Source organism: Trachemys scripta, chromosome 21, assembly GCF_013100865.1.
Source record: "Trachemys scripta elegans isolate TJP31775 chromosome 21, CAS_Tse_1.0, whole genome shotgun sequence".
NCBI lineage: Eukaryota > Metazoa > Chordata > Testudines > Emydidae > Trachemys > Trachemys scripta.
The window spans coordinates 10,177,783-10,191,083 of NC_048318.1; the positions used below are offsets into that span (position 1 = coordinate 10,177,783).

Sequence of the window (13,301 nt, forward strand, 5' to 3'; positions counted from 1 at the left end):
TTCAGCCAACTTAGCTTACCTCTAACACAGCAGCTGCAAGGTGCAATTCCCAGCCCGAGTAGATGTACATGCGCTAGCTCGTCACTGTAGCACAGACAGCAGCTCAAGTTAACCACCCAAATACAGTCCCAACCAACCTCTGGATACATACTCAAGCTACTAGCCAGAGCTGCTGCGGCCTCATTGCTAGCTTTAGCATGCTAACTTGAGAAGAGTTAGAACATTTACATCTATCCAACCTGGGAATTATACCTCCCAGCTGCTGTGTAGATGTAACCTTATTCAAAAGGAGCTTAACTGCTTCTTATATTCATCTGAATGTAGGGGATTTGCTACACCCACCAGTTTCAAGAAGTATCACCCAACCTCCAGCCTAGCACTACACCTCTACCCCGATATAACGCTGTCCTCGGGAGCCAAAAACTCTTACTGCATTATAGGTGAAACTGTGTTATATCGAACTTGCTTTCATCCGGTGGAGAGCGCAGCCTCCCCTTGAGCGCTGTTTTACCGCGTTATATCCAAATTTGTGTTATATCGGGGCGCGTTATATTGGGGTAGAGGTGTAGATTATACAAAGACAAGAACACACACTCCCACCCTTAGAGTTCTGTTTCAAAATGGCTTCTTAAATGACCCACTCAAATCCTGCAGTCGCCCATGTGACCAGCACCACTGCCCACAAACACAGATCTATGCAGCAAATGCAGGATTTGCGCATGCAGAGCGGGTGCCTATGCCTGCATGGCACAGAGCGCCTCAACTCATCGGCTTTTATGAGCACACCACACCTTGCAACTTTAAGCACTATCCAGTCATGTAGAAAATCAGATCTCCCATGATACTTACGCAGAGATGCCTCCACGAATACATTGTCACCTATGCCCCTACATACACATACTACATGCACACAACTATCAGCAAACATTTCTGCACGGCATGGAATTATTTCTAGCTGCTACTCATTGTTTCTATGGGTCTCTGCAGATAAACCCCTCCCATCCATCTGTGCTGACAAACACCAACACTGATGCGTATCTGTGCAGGCGTGTATGTGTGCAAACAGAATGCCCTCCCACTAGCTTTTGGCAGGCGCACTAGAAGACACGTAGTGTCCCTCCTACCCCCAAATACACGGCCTTTGGAAATGAAACTGCAGGGAGGAGCTCTCCAGAGATTTGAAACCAGCACAGCAGCACAGAAACAGTTCAAACAGGGACAGATTCAGGGATACCGATTATGTCATCGGAGCCCCGCAGTGCCAATCCCAACCCTTCATAAATCATGAGACTGGCTTAAAAATCATGAGTAAAAAAATAATAAATGAAGGGTTCTTTTCGTCTTCTGATGTTGGAGTCTTTGCAGGTTTCAGGCTTTTCCCTGCAGCCATAAAGGCTCGACACGTTAAAAAAAATTTTAAAAAAAGAACAACGCAAGATTATCTGGTACAACACAATTCCAACAGTTGAGGGCTTTGAGTAAACACCCAAAAGGGCAAGACTCATGATGAAACTGCCAGGGCTGCCAATATTGTTACCACTTTGCAGTTTTTACCCTGCATATTCTCTCCCTTGTGCTGACTGCCTGTGTGTGCCAACCCCCTCCCGTCCCCTGCCTTCTGTTGGCTTTACATCTAGTTAATCCCTTCCTAACAAACTTACTGAAATTATTTAAACAGGGGAAAAAAACAAACAAAACAAAAATCCCAAAACTAAAAACATTTGCAGCCCTTGTATTGTTCAGTCTTCTTGTTTCTTCCACCCCTTCCTCTTTACACTGTAAGCTCTACAGGGCAGGGATTGTCTCTTATTCTATGTTTGTACAGCACCTAGCACAATGGACCCCTATTCGAAGTCAGCCTCTAGGCATTATTAATTGTATTTATTATGGTAATAAATGAAAGGGAACTGCAATCAGTACCTGAACCCCTGTCAGGAAGATTTGGGAAACTAGATAACAACAAAGGTAAGTTTTCTGCTCCCTCAACAGAGCTCACATTCATAGAATATCAGGGTTAGAAGGGACCGTAGGAGGTCATCTAGTCCAACCCCCTGCTCAAAGCAGGACCAATCCCCAGACAGATTTTTACCCCAATTCCCTAAACGGCCCCCGCAAGGATTGAACTCACAACCCTGGGTTTAGGAGGCCAATGCTCAAACCACTAAGCTATTCCTCCTAGTCTTCCTTTTCTTTCATCTCACCTCCTTGCATGCCCTGTTTTCATGGTGAACCCTGGAAATTGTAGTTCCTGGACCCAAGGCTATAGGAACTACCAAGGAACAAACCTACAAACACAAACTGGTGTAGCTACCTACACCTAACTAGATATAATCAGAAGCTTTGAAACCCAGGCCACTTGTCTTTAGGCCAGCGCTACGTGTGTATATGGCTATGCTATGAGATTCAATGCAAAGCCCTGAATCTACGTAAGTGCCAATCCAAGGACAATGAGAAATATTGATGGACCTGAGCTGAGAACCTGAGATGTTCAGAAGAACTAGTGCATTATGACAAGCAAGATGAGAGGCCCTTGGGAACTGCAATACTTTTTGGTGTCTGTAATGACAAAATTTGGGTGCAGAGGTGAACCGAAGCTCACACTGTGAAATGCAGCAACTGTCACTGATCTCAACAGCAGAGATGTGCATGAATAATACTGGACTACTCCCTGGGAAATACTCCACTATAAGTCATTTTCAACTCAAGAGTTCCTCAAGGTAAGATGAACAACCAGAATTCACAGAGAGGTGCTTTCATAAGACAGCTCAACTCCAGGCCCTTATTTCCCAGCATTTAGATCATCCAAGGATTTGTGCCTCACAACCCCCGTTAGTGCAACAATTGACAGTCCTCCCCCATGCACTCACTGCATTTCAGCCAGCCTCACAAAACTTTCCCAGTCACCATTTATGAATCACTGGTGAAGGCGTCCCACTTCTCCTCCCTCCTAGACCTCAGAGGAACAGATTCGTTTTGCTGAAATAATACAGCTGGAGTAAAACCTTCTGACAGTTCTTCAGAAGTTTTCTCAACAGCATTTCTTTGCCTGGGCCTCTGAAAGGATTTTGCTTAAGATGAAAGTTAGAGGGCCAGATCCAGAAATCCTTACACCTAGGTAAAACTTCCATCAACTTGAATGGCTGAGTAAAAATAAAAATTAAAAAACTTGAGTACAGACCTCCAGGATTCGGTCCATGCATTTTAAAAATAGAATTTATTCCTGACTCAAAAGGGAGTTCAGTATTATTGTTACACCTACAGTATTAATCAATTTTAAAAATCTAAATAGTTTTTTTTTCCCCACTATTTAGCAGAGTTGGTTGAAATTTGAGTGAAAATTGATACACATTTTTCCACAATGTTTGTGCTACTTTTTGACCAGTGCCGTCTACTTGCCTGTCTGTTTAGGTTCTTATGTCATGCCCATCACCTGCAGATCTGGGTTCTACTATTTGCACAGCTTGTTCATTTTCTGACCTTCACTCAGCTTATAACACAGAAATGGTCTCTGCCTCCTGGTTCTCATGCAATTGCACATCACTGCTGTGTTTGGCTTTCTTGTAATTCAGAGGATGGGTTTAATTTTCTTCTCTCCTAAAAGTAATTTTTTACATTTTAAATGGCAATATTTCTCTTTATATTTCGTTTACAACCCTATTGTAAAATATCTGTCATAGGAAAAGCTTAATTATGGTGGTAAATGACTTGGCAGCATCTTTTTAAATGGCTCATTGACACTGAATGGAGAGGGAGTCACACAGTGACAATGTTGGATCCCAAAGCTCTTTACAACAATACTATAACATCATGAGGTAGAACTGTGGGGTGAGAGGGGGCATTTTGACTATGGGCATGTCTAAGCTACAAGCATTACAGCCATGCTGCGGATATGCTGCCGTAATGTAAACACTTGCTACAGCGACAGCAAGTGTCTGTCACTGTAGTAAATCAAGAGGCAGTAACTAGGTTGATGGAAGATTTCTTCCATCAACCTAGCCATGTCTATACCGGGGCTTAGGTTGGCTTAACTACATCTCTCCGGGGTGCAAACAACATGGCTGAGCCACACAGGTAAGCCAACCTAAGCATTAGGTGTAGACCAGGCCTGAGACACTGGGGTAAACCCCAACTCTCACGGAAAGCACCTTATGAGATATCTTTTAATGTCTACGCAGAGCAAAAAGGACCTGTGTACTAAATTGTCATCTGAAAGTCCCTTATTCAGTCAGGTGTGAATGTGCTCACTTCAAGTTAGTACTGAATCTTCTTTCAGTTCTAGAAATCCACATTCAGATTTCATCTCAGAGCATAAGTGAAAACAGCATGGAAAGTCCCAGCCTAGTTCCAATTATGGGTATAGAGAAGAAAAATCGCATAATTTTGGCACACAGTTAATAATATCTTCCCAAGAAAGGCCTCAATGATAGAACAGTAGGGAGTGCTGCAGATCAGGTCTGAGTTACATTAGCAGAGAGATGAGTGGGCCCAGCTTTGGAAGGTTGCTGCCCATCCGGGTGTAAGTAGATTGGCAGGGATGTGTGTGAGGACACCACAAAAAGAACACCTATTGCCATAAATTTTCCAGCCCAGTTTCGCATCCCCAAGATGCTGTGATAAGTTTCTTAAATTCTAGACATTTCCTTAAACTGAATCTTTTAGTATTTCATCTTCATTTATTCAGGGTCAGGACAGGGACTTTTGCTATCATGGCTTCCTCTTTCATCATATTTGACATACCGTAGAACAGGAGTTCTCAAACTGGGGGTCAGGACCCCTCAAGGGGTCACGAGGCGATTACATGGGGAGTCACGAGCTGTCAGCCTCCACCCCAAGCCCCACTTTGCCTCCAGCATTTATAATGGTGTTAAATATATTAAAAAGTGTTTTGAATTTATAAGGGGGATTGCACTCAGAGGCTTGCTGTGTGAAAGGGGTCACCAGTACAAAAGTTTGAGAACCACTGCCCTAGAACAAACTAGTAAGCATTGTAAACACAACCATGTGTGTGATGTGAACACACGTACAAATGGGGCTTGCTAAGACTCCGCTCTCACAAGCTTAAGATGTCTCAGTCCCTCCCTTCTCCGAGGTTTCCATGGAAACCTCATAAGTTATGTCTATAGGGGACAGGGAGGGGGAAGTATTCCTAAGGTATGGATGAAACAGCTCCATGGAAACAAGCCTTGAGTGTCAGAAGAGGCGGAGGGAAGGGATTTGTGTGGGAAGAAACTGAGATAATTATCTCGATATATGAAATTAGTGTCATGCAAACCAAGCTGGTTGTCAATCAAACCATCAGCCATTATTTCACCAAGGGCGTTGTGAGACCCAGTGGCACAAGTATTCCCAGCGCTGGAGTTAAATTGTTGTTAATGATTCAAACTCCCACAGGCACACTGGTGGTATTCAGGCATCTGCCTATATGCGTATTTCTTATGTATCATGCTGCCATAGAATCTAGGCACCAGTTCAATGCAACCTGGTGTCAAAATTAGTCATGGGCAAAGCCACAAACGTTAGGAGGCGTACCCAAAAATTCACGTGTGTATCTGCGGACTATGAACCGTGGTTCCACAAACTGGGCTGGAAATCCCCTGGGAACAAGCTCTCTGGAGAATTTTCTGGTACACTATTTGTGCTGGATTAGAAATTCTGTGAGAACAGCCTTTCTGATAGTATATTAGCACTTCCTTTTCTGAAAGTGCAGGCTAGAAGTGCAGACCGTGATGCAAACATTAAAAATAAAGTTGGAGGGAACGTTAAAGAAACTTTTCTGAAGTCAGGTTTAGTTTGAGGCGCGGGTGAAATTTTAGGAGTGGGGTTTTTTTTTGACCTTCATCAAGTCACTTAATCTCTTTTGACCACATCATTAGCTGGAGCAACTCCACTGACTTAAATAGAGCTTCCCCATCTGTAAAATACGATTATCATCTCCCTCTGGGTCAATTCATTAATGTTTGTCAGGGATGCTGAGTCAGTCATTTGGAAGTGCAGAATATTACTATGAATAGTAATTATTTCCACTAAATATCTGTATGGAAAAACAACAATCTTCTTCGTTTTGCTTCTTTGTCACCAACTTGAAAAGGTGCCTATTCTCCCAGTGTCAAGAAAGCACATATACAGTTCTAGTTGAGGGGCTCTCTCTGTTGCTCACACATTCTATGTGCTTCCCCACTTCTCAACTGGAGAGAGGTTTGGGTTCATCTGTGGTTTTGGACAGATCCATTCGGCCAGCCTTAATCCTGAGCCTGGGAAATGTCCATCGCCAATCAACCCACTACTGCAGCTCATGGCCACACAGAGAGTGCACATAGGGAATTCCATGCATCTGCTTCTAAATTTTATTTGGTCCCTCTGAGAAGTAAGTTGTTTTCTCCTGAGGGAAGTTATTCTCACTACACCTCCCCTTCTTGCCATCCAATCCCCATAAATTCTGCCACATCATGCTCCTGTCATACACCACCAGCGCAACAAATCTCCTGCATCAACCACTCCCACGTCCTTCAAAACTCCTCACTTCTTGGTTCAGTCCTGTCCCTGCAGTTCACCCTTCCTTGAGCAACTCTCCTGTTTTCTAAACTATTCTCCTCTTTCTACTCGCCTGTCCTGCACCTACAGCAGGGGTGGGCAAACTTTTTGGCACGAGGACCACATCTGGGTATGGAAATTGTATGAGGTGCCATGAATGCTCACGAAATTGGGGGCTGAGGTGTGGGAGGGGGTGAGGGTTCTGGGGTGGGGCCAGAAATTAGGAGTTCAGGGTGCGGGAGGGGGCTCCGGGCTGGGGTGCGGTGGGGGGAGTGAGGGCTCTGGGGTGGGGCTGGGATGAGAGGTTGGGGGTGCAGAAGGGTGCTCCGGGCTGGGACCAAGGGATTCGGAGAGCGGGAAGGGGCACAGGAGGGGGCCACGGGTGCAGACTCCAGGTGGCCCTTACCTCAAGCAGCTCCCGGAAGCAGCAGCATGCCCCACCCCGGCTCCTACACGGAGGCACAGCCAGGCAGTTCAGTGTGCTGCCCCATCCACAGGCGCTGCCCCTGCAGCTCCCATTGGCCGTGGAAGCTGCGGGGGCAGCACTTGGGGCGGGGGCAGCATGTGGAGCCCCCTGACTGCCCCTACGCGTAGGAGCTGGACATGCCGCTGCTTCCGGGAGCCGCGCGGAGCAGAGCAAGCCGGCAGAAGCTTGAGGGCCAGATTAAAACATCTAAAGGGCCGGATGCAGCCCCCTGGCCATAGTTTGCCCACCCCTGACCTATAGCCTGTGACTCATCTTTCAGAGGAGGCTCCTTTTCCTCTTACATTTTCCCCACTTCCTCCATTGCTTGGTGCTCCTGTCACCTCTGCATCCCCTTCTTAATTAGCTCTACTTGTGCCTGTGGCTCTTTTCTTACAACCCCTTCTTCCACAATGGTCTTGTTCCTGCAATTCCCTATTTAGCCCATCCCCATCTCCTGCAGTAATGTCCCTCTCTTACAAACCCTTAGACAGGTGCATGCCCCTTTGTTCTAACTGAAAGCTGAAGTCTAACACCACGAAACCCTTCACTCTATTTAGAGAGCAGAGGAGGAGCTGCTTTCTAACACCGTAAAATGTACCCTTTGAATTCCCAGGACTTCAAATCAAATTCAGGAGCAGACAAGGGACAAGAGCCACACAAATTCAGCAGTGGATGTTTAGTTCCCTGGAACTGAACTATTACATTAGAACTAGAACCCACCCAAGTTCTGGAATTTCATCTGCTTTGGTGTTTTGCTATGAACCAAATTGGGCCTAGTTTGGCTGGATTTTTTTAAACAAACTAATTTGGGCGGGGAGAGAACCATGCTGGAGTTTTGGGCAAATGCCAGGGATTGATTTTGGATAGAAACCAGCCTTCCTTTTCATTCAAACTACCAAATTAGGGGGTGAGGTGGGGTTAGAAAACACATATGAACCAAAGCGACATAAAAACATTGCCACATGACACTACAAATGAAACTGCCAAGTTGTGCTCAAATTTAATAGCCCCCTCTCTTCCTGTAATAACCCCCCTCTTACAACAGAGAACAAAATTCTGCATTGCCTTGGACTGACACTCAAGAATACAAATGGACAGGAGAGAGATACTAATGGTTTACAGGCGGAAACTGGGATGCAAACTCAGTGCTCTCTGGCTGTCGTGCTTCTCTGTTCACTGTTATTTACGGAGAAGTTAAAGGAATATTTTTTATACCTCTCATTAGTTGCCAGTGTCTTTTATATCCATTTCCTGACAGAGCTGTGTTTTTCTTTCAAGCGTAAGCATAATTTCTGGGCAATTTGTTTAAGCTGAAGTCTAAAGTCGGAGAAACAGGAAAAGTGGAGATGTGATCCGTTAACCCTGTGGTGGGTGTTTTGTCTTGCTTTCTCTATAATTGGCAGTGTCTTAAAGACAGAGGAAAAGAATCATCATTTGAAACCTGGACTAACTGTACACAGGGTCAGGAGGAGTAAGGTCAAGCTGACTCACTCGACCACAACTATTTTGACCTGGTTGTATTAGTGCCAACCATTTCATTCACATAGACGTTTGGGTCAATTAGGTTGAGCATCTTTGGGGGGAGGAGGGGTCCCTGATTTATTCCCCCTCTGTCACGGTAGGAGACAAAACTGAAGGAAAAAGACTGGTGATCAAACAGGACATCATTTCCATTTTAAGGTGAGCCAGCAGTTTGGCCACAAATATGTTGGCGGATAATTATTACATTTATTAACAGCAAACTGTGGATCGCATAGGAATTTTCTCACCTAGCCTTTGTGAAAAACTTTGCTGAAAAGCCAATTCAGAAGAGAGCATCATCAGACAGTTTCCACTGCAGAGGACAGATGTGGGTGGGTAGATAAGATGTGTGGGGCCACAGCCTGTGTTTTTTCATTTCCAGGGGGATAACATGTCTGCTTGTTAGTGGCACTTTTCCTTTGCTGTTCATAAAGTCGTTTATTAACATGCACACAGCGAGAGCTAGGTAACTGTCCCCCCTGTGCCAGAAGTCATAGTATATGTAGTGTCTGCCTCTGCAAAGAGTGACTATAATACAGGAGGTGGTAATAGATCAGAAGGTGTGTGCATCACTTTCAAATTTCAGGCTACATCCCTGCCTCTAGTCCCATTTTAATTAGTGAACAGCTGTTTATATGCAACCTGCTGAGCAATGCTTCATGTAATGACAAGGAACAGAAGCATTGCTGATAACTTAAAGCACGTTCAGGACTCCCTGAAGGCCATTACCAGGGAAAATAAGCCTATTTCTCACAGAAAGAGCTGTCCCCATGGATATGTCTACACCATGAAAAAAACACCCAGCACTGAGTTGGATCAGCTGAGACCCTCCCGCCTCACAGGGGTCTGAGAGCCCAGGCTACAGTCTGAATGTCTGCACTGCAATTTGATAGCCCTACAGCCTGAGCCCCGGAAGCATGAGTAAGCTGATGCAGGCCAACCATGGCTTGACCGCGTGTCTTTTATTGCAGTGTAGACATACCCTTCGTGACAGAAACATTAAAGCAGGATGAGGTTACCACTTGAATAGTGGGTATGCATGTGCGCATACACATCTCTATCTGTATAGAGGTAGGGAGTAGACATCCATAGCTAAGATGTATGTGCATTCTCGATGCACAGAATGGGTGAATGTATACAATAAGGCCATATACGTGCATGTACATGTATGTGTAAGTAAATATGCATGTGTGAATGTTTGCATCATGCAAGTTACTGGTGAGTGATATTATTACCTGTTAATACTAAACCATTAATGGTGTAAATATAACTTTATATGAGTTTATTAATCATTTTAGGGAAAATTCAGACATTCAAGCAAATATCTTCTAATATCTTGCATTAAACACGTGATTAATGCATGTCCCTGGCCCCACCATAAACATGTAATTTTGGGTGTGAATGAATGTATTTGTATGTGCAAATATATGCTGTAAGATACAAATACATATACATTTGTATTTTCTATAAATATTCATGTGTATATATAGTCTATTCCATACGCATGTGGGTGACTATAAGCAATTGTACAGTGTACCTGCTTGAATGCATGAAGAGATTTTTCGGTGTGTGTTTCGTTAAGTGTATATCCGTATATGCTATGTGAACACACACTACATTTCTGTATAGTGGTCGTATTCAAACATTTACCAAAGCCTTTCAAGTTACTAATGTCTAATTTACTAATGTCTAAGTTACTAATACTAACATATGCACAGCACTCCCCACATAGCGAATCCTGTATCTACCTGCAAAGGCAAAAATATAAAGACTTTAATGGCAACCACTGCACTCAGAGTCCATTTAATTTCAGTGCACTTGTGTGTCTGAAGAGAGGGAGCTGGGGCCTGATTTGGAGAAGCGATAAGCGCCTGCCACTGCAACTGAAGTCAGTGGGGTTGTGGATGAACAGCAGCTCTGCAAATCAAGCCCTTAGAGCTCTACTACATGAAAAGTTCTGTGTTCCTAATGAAGAGCAATTAAGAAGCATTTGGGGGTAAGGCGCAGCTGAACTGAGAGAAACATACCAGGCATGCACAAAACATGAACACATTTGCTCCGAAGCCAATGCATTCTGGATATCGAAGTAAGTTGGCACTTATTGCAGTGGATTATCTGAAATTTGCATTCTGATGCTGCTTCAAAGCAGACACAAATCACCACCGTAACAGCTATCGACCAGAACAGACTGGGAAAGAGTACAAAGGGCAGAAAACACTGGTGGGATAGCTGTGGAGTTTTGCCATTTGTAATCTTTAAGCTTTAGTTTGTATTGTGGGCTCCAAACCTCTACCCAGTCTATTAATAGGATTGGTGATTTAAATTTTGCTGACCCCTGAGAAATATACATAAGACTCTGAATATGTAGCATATACAGCTACCAAACACACATTATATAGATACATAGAAACATATATACACGTACACCCAAACACCCAAAGATGTAATATATCCATGGGATACACTGAAGTCATCTGATAAATGAATTTATCATGCACTCTGCTTACCTCTCCATTACCTTCTAATCCATCTTCCCCAGACTTATTCAAACCTCTGAGCAGTTTTAAATAGCCAAGAATTTTTAAATCAAATGGCTAGAGAAAAGTTCCTTCCTTTGTCTCCACCACTCAATATAGAATTTTACCTCCTTTGTTTCTCCAAAGATTTACACCTGCCGACGTCCCAGGATGGAGATTATTAAATCCTGCTATAGTAACAGACTTTCCACCCATGTTGCAAATTTAAAGTCTGATATCTTGTGGTACTAGGGGGCTAAAAGTTGAAACTTTGTACCATTGTAGACATGACATTCCTAACTTCCCAGCATTTGCTTTTAGCCCTGTAGTGACTGGACTGAATACACTATTATTCTCCTGACAACAAGGGTGGAGTTTGTGGAACAGTTATCCCTGATTGCATCTCCCATTATCGGAAGCAGTGTTGGGTACAGCCAACACAACAACAAGTTCTTGATTATGGCAGTCTCCCCATGTACTTCAGCCTTGTGTTGGGGGGCATGGAAAACTCATCAGTACTCAGCCCAAGGAAGCTAACAATCCAACCAGCAGACCAAATTCAGTGATGAATCCTGGTCACGTACCACCTGAGGCACGTTGTGTATACGCTAAGATGACCACTCTTGTATTTTATAATTATTTACCTGAATCACTTGGTGGAATACAACATTATAAATAGCTAGGGAGGGGTTCACTTTAACATCTTGGTGTCACATCCTGAATACGGAATGCGGAAATACAAGAAATACAAGCAGTGAGACACCGTCTGCTGATTTGCAGTAATTTAACCAAATGGTAGATTGATATACAGTAACAGGAGAAAATGGTTGATGTAAAAAAGCTCACCTAGAATTGCACTGCAGAGAGATTAATTGTTATGGCTGAAGAGACTTATTGTGCCAGTTTGTTAGTTTTTGTAAACAACTATATTTAAATTGCCTGTATTATGCATTTGCCAAGACACTTCAAGTAAGTGCATTAATTTCTACCTGTGGCTGGGCTATTAATTTGCAGCTATTGTTTTTATGGGCCTTGATATAGCCTCACTTTAAATAGACTTCTCTCCTTTTTATAATGGGATCTTTCCTTAACCAAAAAGGCTTTCACAGGTGTGTGTGTTAAGCATCATTACTGTACGGGAACACCCCAGGGAAGCAGGAATACTCTTGCTGAATTAAATCCCTTAGGGTATGTCTACAATGGCAAGTTTCTGCACCACAAGTTATACCACTTTTATTAAAATGCTGGAATTAAACTGCTGTGTCCACACTGTGCGCCTTGTGACGCTGGAGCATATCCACATAGCAGCCATTGCAATGGCAAATACAGCAGTGCATTGTGGTAGCTATCCCACTGTGCAACTTGCTGCAGGGTGCTTTGGGAAGGGTTTGCAATGCCTCATGGGGCAGGCACAGCATCACATGATGCAGGTTTCCCAATCCCATTGCTCCATGGGCATCCTACTATACTGCCAGCTGCTTTTCAATTGAAGTGTGGTGGGGGGAAGAGCGTGTGATGAGAGGATGTGTGTGTATGGATGGGGAGGAGAGAGAGTGTGTGTGATGGGGGACAGAGTATGTCAGCATGCTGTCTTGTAAGGCTGGAAGCAACCAATCCTGAGGCAGGGGATGAGGGAAACCGGGACATCAGCCCCCGCCTCCCTCTCTGGGCTCTCTGCACAGCAATCTCTCTCTCTCTCTCTCACACACACACATCTGCCTCTGAGTTCAATAGTATGAGCATTCCACATTAATAGTTTGCTTTGTGTCCCGCAGCAGATCAGCACAGCACAGCACAGCACACAAGGGCTGTCAGAAACAGTGCTTTGAAAACAGAGGGGCGCAGGTCTCCAGGGCAGCCAACTTAAAGCCAATGAGCAGAGCAGTCACTTGAGGCATTATGGGACAACTCCAGAGGCCAATTACAGCACAGAAAGCAACCAAGTGTCTACACTGGCAATAGAGCGCTGGCGCCTCTGAACAAATAGCCTTACGACTCTCGTCGAGGTGGGGTTTTTTTTGCAGCGCTGCCACTGAGGAGTTTCTGTTTACAAAATGGCTCGGCCCCGTGTACACATCAGCAGTCTGAGCGCAAAAAGCTGTTTTACTGCACAGAAACTTGCCAGTGTATATAAGTCCTAAGAGAAAAGGATATTCTGGGGAATTCTGCAAAAGGTCAGAGTGTGCTGAGGAAACTGGCAAAACACAATCGTGATTAGCAAGTTATAGAAGACCTGTACTGGAAAACACACAGACGGCAGACAGACA

The 13,301-nt window shown here is 44.2% G+C and overlaps 1 protein-coding gene across 13 annotated transcripts in view; it reads right to left on the reverse strand.

Moving 5' to 3' along the window:
• Nucleotides 1–13,301, reverse strand: part of GRAMD1B (GRAM domain containing 1B) — a 226,093-nt gene that overhangs the window by 185,954 nt on the left and 26,838 nt on the right. The window lies entirely within an intron of this gene.